The sequence below is a fragment of the Scyliorhinus torazame genome, chromosome 2 (assembly GCF_047496885.1).
Source record: "Scyliorhinus torazame isolate Kashiwa2021f chromosome 2, sScyTor2.1, whole genome shotgun sequence".
NCBI classification, from domain to species: domain Eukaryota; kingdom Metazoa; phylum Chordata; class Chondrichthyes; order Carcharhiniformes; family Scyliorhinidae; genus Scyliorhinus; species Scyliorhinus torazame.
This window is the reverse complement of record NC_092708.1, coordinates 375,463,753-375,477,842: the sequence shown is the minus strand read 5'-3', so window position 1 is coordinate 375,477,842 and position 14,090 is coordinate 375,463,753. Positions and strand designations below refer to the sequence as shown.

General features: G+C 48.6%; 1 protein-coding gene and 1 long non-coding RNA gene across 2 annotated transcripts in view; one reads left to right on the top strand and one right to left on the bottom strand.

The window, feature by feature from the left end:
- The window catches only part of LOC140404691 (latent-transforming growth factor beta-binding protein 2-like), a 685,726-nt gene that overhangs the window by 649,004 nt on the left and 22,632 nt on the right, over nt 1-14,090 (bottom strand). The gene's annotated exons all lie outside the window — the stretch shown is intronic.
- LOC140407927 (uncharacterized) lies at nt 4,632-11,937 on the top strand. Its single transcript, XR_011939898.1, has 2 exons — nt 4,632-4,726; nt 11,508-11,937. It is a non-coding gene; the product is annotated as an uncharacterized lncRNA (long non-coding RNA).

The window sequence follows — 14,090 nt, the reverse complement described above, 5'->3', positions numbered from 1 at the left end:
CCAAGTCATCCATCAGTGTGAGCACAGTATCACTTTATCTCCAGCTGCACACAAAACATAAGCTACCCGAAACCAACGCTTGGCACCAGAGGTTCATGGTCACCGATACAGCGCTGTGTTGTCAAGGAGATAGCATCCAGTCTCAACAGACACTTTCAACTCGGCTTGTTACTAATGAGAGTACTGTGTACAGTTTTGATTTCCATACCCAAGAAAGGATATCAATAAAGGTTAATTAGACTGATTTCTGAGATGAGAGGGTTGTCCATGGAATAGAGTGAGCCTGAGCTTTCTGGAGTTTAGAAAGATGAAATGTGATCACATCGAAACATATACAATTTTGAGCGGACTAGACAGGGTAGATACTGAGAGGCTGGATATTCTGTCTAGAACTAGAAAGCATAGTTTCAGGAGAAGGAGGTGGCCATTTTGGACATAAATTCTGGAAATATCTTCACTTGGAAGTTTTGAATCTTTAGAATTCTCTACGCCAAAGAGCTTTGGACACTCAGTCATTGTGTTTATTAACAGCATTGAGAAACCCCTCTCACCCCGTATTTATTAACAGCATTGAGAACCCCCCCCCCCAAAGCTCCAATGTACTATGGGAAGGTCCCCCCCGGCCTCCCCAACATCCGCGCAGGGCACCTCCGTCCCAATCACCAGCACACAGAATATGCAAGCTTGGTACCTTGGAAGTGCCAACCTGGCACCCTGGAAATGCCCCTGTCAGTTGCCAGTGCCACCTGGGCACCACCAGGCTGGCATCCATGTGGCATTGCCAGGGTACCAGGCTGGAACTGCCGGGGGAGACACTGGCAGTTCCAGGGTGCCCAGGTGACACCAGCAGTTCCAGGGTACCACCCTGCCTAAAGGGCATGTACTTGAAATGAAAAATGAAAATCGCTTATTGTCACGAGTAGGCTTCAATTAAGTTACTGTGAAAAGCCCCTAGTCACCACATTTCGGCGCCTGTTCGGGGAGGCTGGTATGGGAATTGAACCGTGCTGCTGGCCTGCCTTGGTCTGCTTTAAAAGCCAGCTTGAGGGCCCATCGGAGGCGGAGCTTCGTGGAAGCCCCGGAGAATACCGGGTCGGGCCAGCTAATGACATGCAAACAGTGTTTACTCTACGTGCATTCCGGACCGCATTGACGCCGCTGTCAAGGTGACCGAATAGCGATTTGGCGTCGAAACCTATTCTCTGCCCAATCACGTTTCATGATTTCACCGTCAGCCAACGGAGAATTCTGTCCCTCAAGTCTGTAAATTGTGATTATTAACCACACTAACTGCTACTGGAAACAGATTCTTCCCATATTATCAAAGCACATATAATTTTGAACATCTGTATCGAATCTCTTTTTAAACTTGTCTCCTCTAAGAAGAAGAATCCTAGCTGTTCTAGTTTTTCCACTTAACTGATATCCCTCATTCCTGGTGCCATTCTAGTAAATGTTTTCTGCACTCTTTCCAAGGCTGTCAGTCTCGGTAAAGTTTAGTTCCCAGAAATGTATACAATACTACAGTTAAGGTTTACCATTGTTTTATAAAGGCTAGCATAACTTCTTTGCTTTTATTTGTGATAAATTGGCTTAGGACTTTTCGTATATCAGATGCTTCAGCTAATGATTCAAATTCTAACTCGGCCTGCCTTGGAAGTGGTACAGAGAAGATTCATTTGATTAAATACTGGGATGCGAGGATTGTCCTACAATGAGAGGCTGTGTTAATGAGGCCTATACTTCCAGAGTTTAGCAGAATGAGAGAGAGAGGTGATCCCATTGAAACATACTGATTCAGATTCTGAAGGGTTTGACAGAAACTGAGCAATCATTTCTCCTGGCTGGGGATAAGGCATTGAAGGTTTAAGATTGAGATCAGGAGAAATTTCTTCACTCAGAAGCTTGTCAATCTTTTGATTTGGCTACCCCAGAGGGTTGTGGGTTGTCCATTGTTGGTTCTCCATGGTCGGCGGCTCATTGGAAGAGACCAGCAAAACCCACCTAGGAAAGACGTCGAAAATTTCATTGATTGTTGAGAATATTTAATATTACTGGAATAGACCAATTGGGTCAGTTAGACTTGTTTGTGCAGATTGAGTTTTTAAAGATTTTGCCCATACTGCCGCTGGAAGTGCAAGTGATAATAACCAGGGGAATTAGATTCTGGGACCAGGTTGAACATTGGGACAAATGTCTCCTTAACTAATAAGTTCAAAGGACTGAGAAGGAGAGTGAATTAGATTGGATGAATTCACTATCAAATCAAGAACAGAAAGAGAAATAGAGTAAAAGAAAGATTAGATTTAGAGAAAAGGAGACATAAAAGAAAAGTAAGGATTTTTGTTAAAAAAATCAAGAATTGACAATTTAAAAAATTTGAACAATAAGACATGAATACATGAGACTCTCACTTTTAATCTTAACCCTTCCTGGGCAAGATAGGTGATTGGCTGTTATTAGCAATTAAGACCATTAGAAGTGTACTTATACTATAATTTCTAGATTTACATTCTTTAAATGTTCCTTAAACCCTTGACCAAACTGTTGGTCACCTATTTTAATATCTCCTTCAGTAGGTCGGTGTCAAACCTTTGTCCAATAACACTCCTGTGAAGCACCTTGGACATTTCACTGCATTATACGTGCAAGTTGTTGTTAAGTTCTGTGATAAGTTGCATGGCCATTTAACCCTCCCAATAAAGCAGCTTTATTAAAATCACAGAGACATTAAGTGTGAGATGATAGTTTTGCAAAGCTAATGGAATGGTGCAAGTAATCGACCAACTTATGCTGTTTTGCAGTTGATAGGGTATCTCTTCTTCGCCACAAATTGCTGACTTATTTGTATGTGCCATTCACACACCTTTATTTTTCAGCAAATTTTGGGCCATTATGTTGCCTAGTGTAGACACAGACACAAAGTTTAATGTAAAAACATAAGAACTAGGAGCAGGAGTAGGTCATCTGACCCCTTGAACCTGCTCTGCCATTCAATAAAGATCATGTCTGATCTTTTTGTGGACTCAGCTCCACTTACCCGTCCGCTCACCGTAACCTTTTAATCTAAGCGATGGGGTTCTCGTCCACCGGCGAGAGCCTTCCCAAGGTTCAAAAAATCACGGGCTGTACATCCCGCCCACCAAAACTCACAGCCAATCAGAGGCCAACAGGGTGCTGCTGTCGGTAATGCACCCAGCCAAGGGCTAGAATCACCAAAGGAACAAGGCCTGAGTGATGGCAGTAGGGTCTTGCAGGATAGGGGCTCTTGGGGAGGGAGGAGGGGGTCAGCAGGAAGGGTGGGGAGGTGGCATTCAGCAATCTCCCCATTCCGAAGCCAGTTCCCTCAATCAGGCACTGAGTGCATTTGAATGGGGGACTCCTGCTCCCTACCACTCCCGCAAGCATCCCTGATAGTGTTTGCTTTTCCCATTTCCTTTTATCTTTTATTTTTTGAAAATTTAGTGTACCCAATTCATTTTTTCCAATTAAGGGACAATTTAGCGTGGCCAATCCACCTACACTGCACATCTTTGGGTTGTGGGGGCGAAATCCACGCAAACACGGGGAGAATGTGCAAATTCCACACGGACAGTGACCCAGAGCTGGGTTCGAACTTGGGACCTCGGCGCCGTGACACAGCAGTGCTAACCACTGTGCCACCATGCTGCCCTTATTCCCACTTCCTTCATGGCAGGTCCCCTGCATACCACTGGATGAATACCATCAGTGGCTGAGAGCAAGGCTGTCCACAAGCTATGGGTGGGGCGGGGGGGGGTGGGGGGGGGGGTGGCATTAAATTCCACTCAGGATGAATATTTGTTCCTGATGGGTTCAGGTGTCCACGTTTCATTTTGATAATCCAATGTCCTTCAACAGAAAGAGCAGGGCCTGGATTCTCTGTCCCCCGCAACCACGTTTTCTGGCACTACGCGCCCCCGCCAGCAGTTGGATTCTCTGTTCCCGCAGCAGGCCAATGGGGTTTCCGATTGTGGGCCACGTCACGACATTGGGAAACCCGCGGGCGTGGGTGCGCTGCTGGTGGGACGGAGGACCCCGCCGACGGAGAATCCCACAACAGATGTTTCTGGACTGACAACTAGAATGCCCACTGATGGGCAGTTTGCAAGGTGAGTGGGATGCCTTATAAACTTAGGGAAAAAAACATGGGCCGTAGGGAATCAGGGCAAAAGTCCATGGGCTATAAAGAATGGAAGGAGAGAAAGTGTCCAGGGCCGGGTGAAGGCAGATGGGAAAAAATATACAGAGTTGATCACAAGGATTGGAGTGGTCTGAGTGGTTGATGAGTGATAGGAGAAGTATAAAAAGTAAGGAGGGAAGTGGCAATTGTAAGGTAAAGGGAAGCTTTTCTTCTTTTACACTATTAATTCCAAATTAAGTGTTCATACAATTGGTAGCATTTTTCAAAGAGACTGATAATTGTATAAGTTTGGATGCAGGTTATGCATTAAAGTCTTGCATTTAAAATATTTCACTGAAGTTTTTTTTACTACATTAATTACTGTTATTGGGGAAAATGCAAATAGGGAATTACAAATTGCAGCCACTGAGACACAAATATTTTGAATGATACTGATTCAGTTGGTTCTTTATCTTCTTTATAGGCTCTCCTGACTGGCTCATCCAAGTTTATTTCTTTGTTGCTCTACTACTTTGAGCCAATTTATGATTGGAACAATGTGATATAGGGAAACTGTTGCCAGAAGTAAGTGTGACACTTAGAAGAAATATGCACTGTTTGCAAGACTGTTAATGTAGTGCTGATTTTATATATCTACACATGTCTTGATTATGTTCCATGTTTTATATCATCATTTATGTGCCATGCCTATATACATCAAATTTCATATCCATAAACTCTGGCAAATTGCAATTGTACAGGTAGTCAACATACTAACTTTGGGGCAGCACAGTGGCGCAGTGGTTAGCACTGCTGCCTCACGGCGCCGAGGTCCCAGGTTCGATCCCGGCTCTGGATCACTGTCCGTGTGGAGTTTGCACATTCTCCCCATGTTTGCGTGGGTTTCGCCCCCACAATCCAAAGATGTGCAGGGTAGGTGGATTGGCCAAGTTAAATTGCCCCTTAATTGGAAAAAATTAATTGGGTACTCTAAATTTTTTTAAAAACATACTAACTTTGATCAGAAAGTCAGCATTAAATTCCCCCAAAATGTGGCAATCAAGAAAATCAACCAACACACAAGTGGAGAGGCAATGGGCTGGAATCTCCGCAGCCCGACGACGTAAAAGCGGCCGGCGCCAGGGCGAAGAATCCAGTTTCATGCCATAACCTGACCCAGCGCCGGTCCGGCGATTCTCCAGGCACCGAAAATCTGCGTCAATGCGAAGTACGCCGCGCGGCCGGGGACCCATTGCCAGAAGCCCGCTGAGCAAACCTCCACTCCTGACCGGCTGATTTCCCGGCGGCGTGGAACTAACCACCTATTGCCAGTCGGGATGATCGCGTGGCGGCTACAGACTTAGTCCGCGGCTGCCCTGGTCAGGGGCAGGCGCTTTGGAGACCGGGGGGGGGGGGGGCCTTATAGGCAGCCGGGGATTAGATGTGCAGGGTTTGAGGGTCGGGTGCACAGCCGATTGGTGGGTTTATTTTTGTCTGCCTCCGCGGTCCGAGTCCGCCATGGAGCACGGTGCATCCACTGGAGGTCGCCGCCGTCCGCACGCAAGGCCTCTGACCCGGAGGTGCGGAGGCCCGTATCTGCAGCAAAAGCTGCGAAATTCACTCTGGGTACCTGCTAGCCCCCTGGCAATTCTAGGCTTAGAATTCGTTTAACTTTTTTCTCAGAATTTCGGGAGTAAAACGCCACCGTTTTTACGCCAGCGTGGGGACATAGTTTTGGGGTTTGGGAGAATCCAGCCCAATGTTTTTCCTGCTCATTGAGGTATGGAATATCAATCAATCCCACAGTAGGATTGAGGAGGCAGACACAGAGTAAAACATCCTCTGTTCTGCCGCAACCATTTGTCTCTACCTCAATCTTAGAACAGCGCCCCCTAAAGATCTGGGGCGGGATTCTCCGAGCCTTCGCGCCAAAATCATGATCGGCGCAGGGGCGGAGAATGGGCGTTGACGCTGAAAACCGGCGTGATGCCGCTCCCGCGATTCTCCAATCCCCGAAGAATCGGCGCGCGGTCGCGGGTAGGGTGCCATTGACAGAGGCCCCTGCGGCGATTCTTCAACGAAAACTGGCCGTGTTCCCGATGGCGTGGTTCTAACCACGTTTTGCCTGTCGGGAACGGTCAGCGGCAGCTGCGGACTCAGTCCGCGGCTACCCTGGTGGGGGGTGGGAGTTTCCTTCACCAGGGGGGCCTCAGAGACGGCCAAGCTAGTGATCAGGGGCCACCAATCCGCAGGCGCACACGATCTCGGGGGGCTTCTATTGTTGGGGCCGCTCCGTGTTGTGAGTTCGCCATGTTGCGCAGGGCAGCCGCCGAAGGCCGCTGCTGTGCGCTTGTCAGACTCCCGACCGAAAGTGCAGGGCCCTGTATCAGCAGGCAGAGTGAAACGCCCACATTTTGATGCTGGAGTGAGGACACAGCCCCATTATTAGAGAATCCTGCCCCTGACTTTTAATTTTGCAATATTCATACCAGCCATCTTTGAAATCTCTGTGAATGTAATTACCAATTGTTAACAAATAGTCATTTGGTTGCACAGAACTGGAGTCTGGCTGAAAAAGGACATTTTGAAGAAGCTTTTCACCTTGCACTCATGCGGGCAGTCGCAAGAATACCGATGTCAGGGAACACAATGGTGGAATTCTCTAAATGCAAAGGCGGCAGCTCTAGCACCGCCTCTCTCGCCAGCCACTCCTATTCCATCTCCCGGACCTCACCTCGCACTCAAATCCCGGTTGAACTTCAGACCTTTTTCGTGGTGGCTGCATGAGTTCCAGAACACAGTGGTGTCCAAATTGACACTGATGTGTAGCACCAGGACTGGGAGAAGGAGACCCTGTACTCCCCAACCCGATGTGCAGTACTGAACTACGATGGTGACACAGAAGGGTCCATGGGTCCAGCAGCAGAGTGCTGTCCATGAAGAGCAGCTCAGTATGGAGCTAAAGGATGAACAGGGCATCAGGACCAATATGGCACAATGGCAAAAATCTTTGCACTCACCTCAATGGCTCTGGTGAATGGAAGACTGCCTTGTGCATGCCATTCATTAACAATCGAGTTTGACACCGGCGTGCTTTCCCACTGGTGTGACACAGAATCGGGTCCTGCCATGAGATGCAAATGGTATTCACGCCACATACCAGTGAGATAACTGACCCATCATTTGCAATTGTAACATCATTTTATGCCAACATGTTTCCGACTCTTTGGCTCCTGCCCGATTCTTCCAACCCACTCAGCAACTTTACCTGGTTTGACTTTTCAGACAATGCTTGGCAGTTAACTGTCAGTCACCATTAACTGTTGCATTCTCCATGGCTATGCCTCTATGAATTAGAGATCACTTGCCATCAAATCCACACTCCCTTCTCTTAAAGTATAAAGTTGTTGTTTCCCCTGATAACGGTGTTCTTGTGATTGTCCTGATGAGTGCATGACGGAAAACTTTGACAAAATGGGGGTGATTTTTGGTCAGCCATCACTATTAGAGAGAATGGCGATGGGAGTCGAAAATTCACAGAGAAGTGGGAAACACGATTCTCTCTGGAGAGATCATGGCGCAATCTACCAGCTACGTTGCGGCCAAAACGCGGCGTAGCCGGTAGATGCCGGGAGATCCCTCTTCCAGGATCGACCCAGCTCTAACATGATCTCGCGAGCGGTTGCAATCTGAATCCCGCCCACTGTGGGTGGGATCACTATTTTGCAAATCTGTATATTACAGTGAGACACCTAAGGTCCTTTCTCACTACTGTGTCTATCACATCCTTCATTATCAGTCGAACAAGCATGGATAAAGTCAAAGCCGCCATTAAACACATGAAGAATGGAAATGCTGCAGGAGTGGATAGGATTCCGGTGCAAATGTTCAAACATGGAGGAGGGGATCACCCGTCTTCTCCATCAGCTGTTCCTGAAAATCTGGGACAGAAGAAATCTGATGACCCCCTGGAATGCCCTTGTTTCCACCATCTCCAAGAACGGAGATAAAGAGGACTGTTGGAAGTACCCCTATCTCCGACCAACCCCTACTCTCCATTGCCGGAAAGATTGTCGCCCGATTTCTCGCTATCCGCTTTCTCCCAATCTCCAAAGAAGTCTTTCCGGAAAGCCAGTGTGGCTTCCAGCCAAACCATGGAACAATGGACATGATTTTTGCCGCTTGACATTTTCAAAAGAAATGCAGGAGCGATATCAACCACCTTACATAGCCTTCATTGATCTAACCAAGGCTTTTGACAAAGTCAATCAGGAAGTGCTGTGGAAGGGAAGCACGGTGGCGCAGTGGTAGCACTGCAGCCTCACGGCGCCAAGGTCCAGGTTCGATCCCGGCTCTGGGTCACTGTCCATGTGGAGTTTGCACATTCTCCCCGTGTTTGCGTGGGTTTCGTCCCCACACCCCAAAAGATGTGCAGGGTAGGTGAATTGGCCACGCTAAATTGCCCCTTGGAAAAGTAAATTGGGTACTCTAAATTTAAATTTTTAAAAAAGGAAGTGCTGTGGAAGACCCTGTCAAAGGCCGGCTTCCGACTCCTGCACGACAAGATATTAGTAACTGTCCTCACCGATGGAAATAAGACAGAAACCTTTCAGGTCAAGACTGGCGTTAAGCAGGGATGCGTCATCGCCCCCACCCTTTTCTCCATCTTCATCGACACCACCCTTCACCTCGTCAAGAACAAGCTTCCCAGTGGAGTAGACATCATATACAGGATGGACAGAAAACTTATCCAGGAAGAAAAACACACTGTCATCACTCGTGGAACTTCAGAATGCAGATGACAACATCAACTTTGCTCTCTCAGAAGAGAATCTCCAAACCATGCTTTAAACCTTTGCGGAAGCATACTGATGAATCGGCCTCAGCTTCAACCTCAAGAAGACTCAAGTTGTACCAACACACCCCAGGGCAAGATCCAGTCTCTCCCTCCATAAAGATCAATGGTAAACCCTCCCAAACATGGAACATTTCCCCTACCAGGGAAGTCATCTCTCCTCTAAGGCTGACATTGATGTGGAGATCCAACATTGTATCCAATCCATAGCACTGCCTTCGGACACCTAAGGGTGAGAGTCTTTGATGACCACGACATCCGTGCTGGTACCAAGATCCTCGTGGCAGTTGGCCTCCCAACTCTTTTATATGGCTAAGAAACTTGGACTACGTACAAACGCCACCTCAAGGCCCTGGAGAGGTATCATCAACGCTGTCTCCACATAAATTCTCTACATCAGCTGGGAGGACAGGCATACTAACATCAGAGTCCTTTAAGGAGCCAAGAGCACTACCTTTGAGGCCATGATCATCCAAAACCAATTCTGTTGGGGCAGCCACGTGCTTAGGATACCAGAGTCCCGACTCTCAAAACAAACCTTCTTCGCCCAGCTCAAGGAAGGCTCCCGAACAAGAGGAGGACAAAGGAAGAGATTCAAAGACATCCCAAAGGTTTACCTCAAGGAATACAACATATACCTTGTTCATTCAGGGGGGGGGGGGGGGGGGGGGAGGTGGCTAGGATTAAGAAGGTGCTGTTGCAAAGAGGACAGCAGTCAGGGGGATTGGGTCTCCCAAATTTATTGCATTATTACTGGGCGGCGAATGCTAGAAGTTGCGGGGCTGGGTTAGAGGGGAGGAACTCCCAGTGGGTTAGATTGGAGGAGAGTCGATGCAGGGGATCGGGGTTAAGGACGTTGGCAACGGCACCACTGCCAATGGCCCTGGGGAAATATTCAGAGAGCCCGGTGGTAGTGGCGATGTTGAAGATCTGGAGGCAGTTGTGCCAGCACTTTAGGTTGTGGGCAGGGTCAAGGGAAATGCCTAGTCAAGGGAATCATAGATTCGAGCCAGGAAGGTGGGATGGGAATTTTCGGAGATGGGATGAGAGGGGAGTTAGGGTATTAAAAGATTTGTTTATGGGAGGCTGTTTTGCAAAGTTGGAGGAGCTGGGGGGGGGGGGGGGGGGGGGGGGTGGGAAGAGTATGGGTTGGGGCAGGGAGAGATCGTTAGGTATGTACAGGTCCGAAATTTTGCCAGGACGGAGGTACAGAGCTTTCCGATGCCGCTGGCTCCCACACTGTTGGAAGAGATATTGAAGACAAGAGGAATGGAGAAGGGGGTGGTGTCGGTGATTTATGGGGTGATTCTGGGGAAAGATAAGATATCACTAGAGAGGATTAAGGTGAATTGGGAGGAAGAGTTGGGGTGGATATTGAGGAGGGGTCATGGTGTGAGGTGCTACGGAGGTTGAATGCGTCAACTTTGTGCGCGAGGTTGGTGCTGATACAGTTGAAGGTCGTGTATAGGGCGCACCTCACAAGGGTGAAGATGAGCCCACTTTTTTGAGTGGGTGGAGGATGTTTGTGAACAAATCCTTTAATACCCCACTATTCGCGTTCATATGTTTTGGTCCTGTCCAAAACTGGAGGAGTATTGGAGGGAGGTCTTTGAGGTAATCTCAAAGGTGGTGTATGCGAGACTCGAACAGGGACCCTAGAATCCATATTCAGGGTGACAGACTGACTGGGGTTGGAAGCAGGTGCGGAGGCAGATGTCTTGGCCTTCGCCTCGCTAATCGCCCGAAGGCACGTCCTGTTGGGGTGGATGTCAGCTTCTCCACCCTGTGCCTTGGCATGGTGGGGGGACCTGCTGGAGTTCTTAACGCTCAAGAAAGTAAAGTTCGAGTTGAGGGAAGTATGGAAGGGTTCTACAACTCATAGGCGTTGTTCATCATGCATTTTCATGAATTGGATGACATCGAACATTGTGGGGGAGGTCATAGAATCATAGAATTTACAGTGCAGAAGGAGGCCATTCAGCCCATCGAATCTGCACTGGCCTTTACAAAGAGCACCCTACTCAAGCCCACGTCTCTACCCTTTCCCCGTAACTCAGTACTCCCCAATTAACCTTTTTGGACACAAAGGGCAATTTAGCATGGCCAATCCACCTAACCCGCATATCTTTGGACTGTGGGAGGAAACCTGAGCACCCGGAGGAAACCCATGCAGACACGGGGAGAACGTGCAGACTCCGCACAGACAGTGACCCAAGCCGGGAATCGAACCTGGGACCCTGGAGCTGTGAAGCAATTGTGCTAACTATTATGCTACCGTGCTGCCCTGGGGTCGGCGGGGGGGGGGGGGGGGGGGGGGTTGGAATGTACAAGTTATTGATGATTCTTTTTCATTGGTGTTTTGTATTCAAAATGTTGGGAGCTGTTTGGGGGTGGATGGGATAAGGGGATTGCTGTCTGGGGGATTGCCATTGTGTTGTGGATTATCTGTTCTTGTAAATTTTGATGAAAATGTGAAAAAGGAGAATAAAAATATTTATTTTTTTAAAAAAGGAATACAACATAGGCTTCAATGCCTGGGAGACCCTTGCTCAGAAGAGACCTACTTGGAGGAACCTCCTGATTGAAGGGACACAATTCTTTGAGAACACTTGACGCAAAAGGACGTCAAGAAAGGAGCCTGAGAAAGGAATACCCACGATCTAGAGTTCAAGGACCAGTCCAACCTCCCTGAAACACTTGATTAATGGGAGATCAGAAATGCGGCTTTAGGGTCGAGCTCATCAGCCACGCAAGGACCCACAGAACCTATATGACCAGTGACACGAATACTGGATAGCGGGTGTTCGCTGAAGAAGAAGAAGACCCTCCATTTCTGATTTTGCCTATTTCCTCTAAAAGTATAGTGTCCGGAAATTAGTTCCCAACTTTGGTCACTTTGCAGGCACATCTCACTTAATGGCTATTAAATCGAATGTATTGATTTCTATTTGTGCTGTTAATTTGTTGAAAATCTCAATAGCATTTAGCTTTGCTGTTTTTCTAATTTTTGATGACGTTACCTTGCTCACAAATGCCCTATTACCTTTGTTACTCTCGCTGTCCCTTCTTGACACACTCTGCTTATTTTTACTCAAAACGCTGTTTGATATTTCCCTTGCTGCTTTCGAATCCTCCACCCCTGCCACTCCCCCACTCCTTTATTTTGCCAGGACACTGGATACAACCTGGTTTAATTCGAGCATATCCCAACACATCAGCACCCTCTGTCTCCTGTGCTGTTACTCATGGTTCATGAAGTGAAAGTCCTGCTTCCCACATTAATCCTCAGCTACATAATTACATTCTAATCTGTGTTTTCCTATATCAATTGGTGCAATTCTGAGTTAACCATTCAGATGATGTGGTGGATTAGCTCAGTTGACTGAACAGCTGATTTGTGATGCCGAGCGAGGCCAACAACGCGGGTTCAATTCCCGTACCGGCTGAGATTATTCCTGAGGGCCCACCTTCTCAACCTTGCCCTTCGCCTGAGGTTTGGTGATCCTCAGGGTAAATCACTACCAGTTAGCTCTCCCCCTCAAAGGGGAAAGCAGCCTACCGTCATCTGGGTCTATGGTGACTTCACACCGGCAGGAGGACTTTGTTTCCCGAACATAAATCACTTTTGAGGGACTGCTTTTTAATTTGGATTCCAACCACTCAAATTCTCAGCAGAACATCATTCCTAGTTCTACCTATATTGTTGGTTCCTACAAGAAAGATGACAACTGGATATTCTCCCTTCTACGCCAAGTTCTTCTCCAGCCACCAGGAGATTTCTTTAACCCTGGCGATGGGCAGGTTTCAGAATTCCTGGTAGCGGCTGTAGGGAACAGTATCTATTGCCCTGACTGTACTGCTCCCTATCACTACCACTATCCTTTTCTCTTCCCTGATTTGAAAGGGCTCCTGCACCATGCATCAGTTTGCCCATCCGCACACTTAGCAAGTACCTCATAACTGTTAGTCAAAGTCAAGGGTGGAGTCACCTCCATTGCTACCTTCTGGATGCCCAGACTCGCAGGCACACCCTCATGTACCTGGCCATCGACAAATTGCAAAGCACTACCAAGCATGAGTGGTGTGACTGCCTTCTAACAGAAGGTGTCCAGGTCATCGTCCAATGGAGAGGCAACAGAAAGTCTTCAGCTCATATTCCAGCTCACAAAAGCCTGAGCTAATGTTCCACAAGCTGCATATACTTAATGTAGATCTAGGGCGCATCTAACCAAATTCGTTCGAAGTATGGTGGCGAGCGAGAATTGCCAAGTGTTTCACGATGGCCGACCTGGCAAGGCCGTCACCAGTATCTAACATTAATTATGCCACTTAATGATGCTTTACGCCACAAATGACTGTCCCGTCAGCTGATTTTCCGGGACCACACCCGGCAGCTCCCCGCTACCTGGGGGGGAGCTGCATTTAAACCGATACACACAGCCTTGCCACCGTGTAGACCAGCACCACGATTCAGGGGTGCTGACCTGGCCAGGCTCATGGATGCAGCCGTGTCCAGGAGGGATGCTCTGCTCTCCCGAGGGGGTCGGAGAGTCAGCCACAGGGCAGCCACTGCCGCCTGGGAAGCAGTAGCAGTGGCGGTCAGCTTCGGGAGTGTCACCAGCAGGACCGCCAACCAGTGCCGCAAGAAGCTCAACAGCCGGGCCACATGGGTGAGTTGGCATCGGCCCCTGGCACTGGTCCTGCCTGCTGTCTCACCACCGCCCCCCAACCCGGTGACTGAGCGTGGCAACACCCCCCTCCTGCCCCCCCCCCCACCTCCCCCTGGCTACTCTGCGTCAGGCACCTCCACCCGCCACCCCCAGCACAATGGCGTGTCAATGCCCCAACACACCATCGCACCCACCTATACCCGGCAATTCTGTCCATGCCTGCCCCCACCATGCCCTCTCCGCCCACCCACGAAGCATTCAGCATTTGGCTCCGTGTTGCCACAGGAGAGGTTGGCACACAATCAGCGGGAATTGCCCAGAGGGGCGATGGGTTGCCAGACCACAGAGTCCTCACCCCCTATGGGCAGCAAGCCCAGGAAGTCGCTGGGGTGGCCGAGGACAGATAGTTTGCCAACATCAAGAT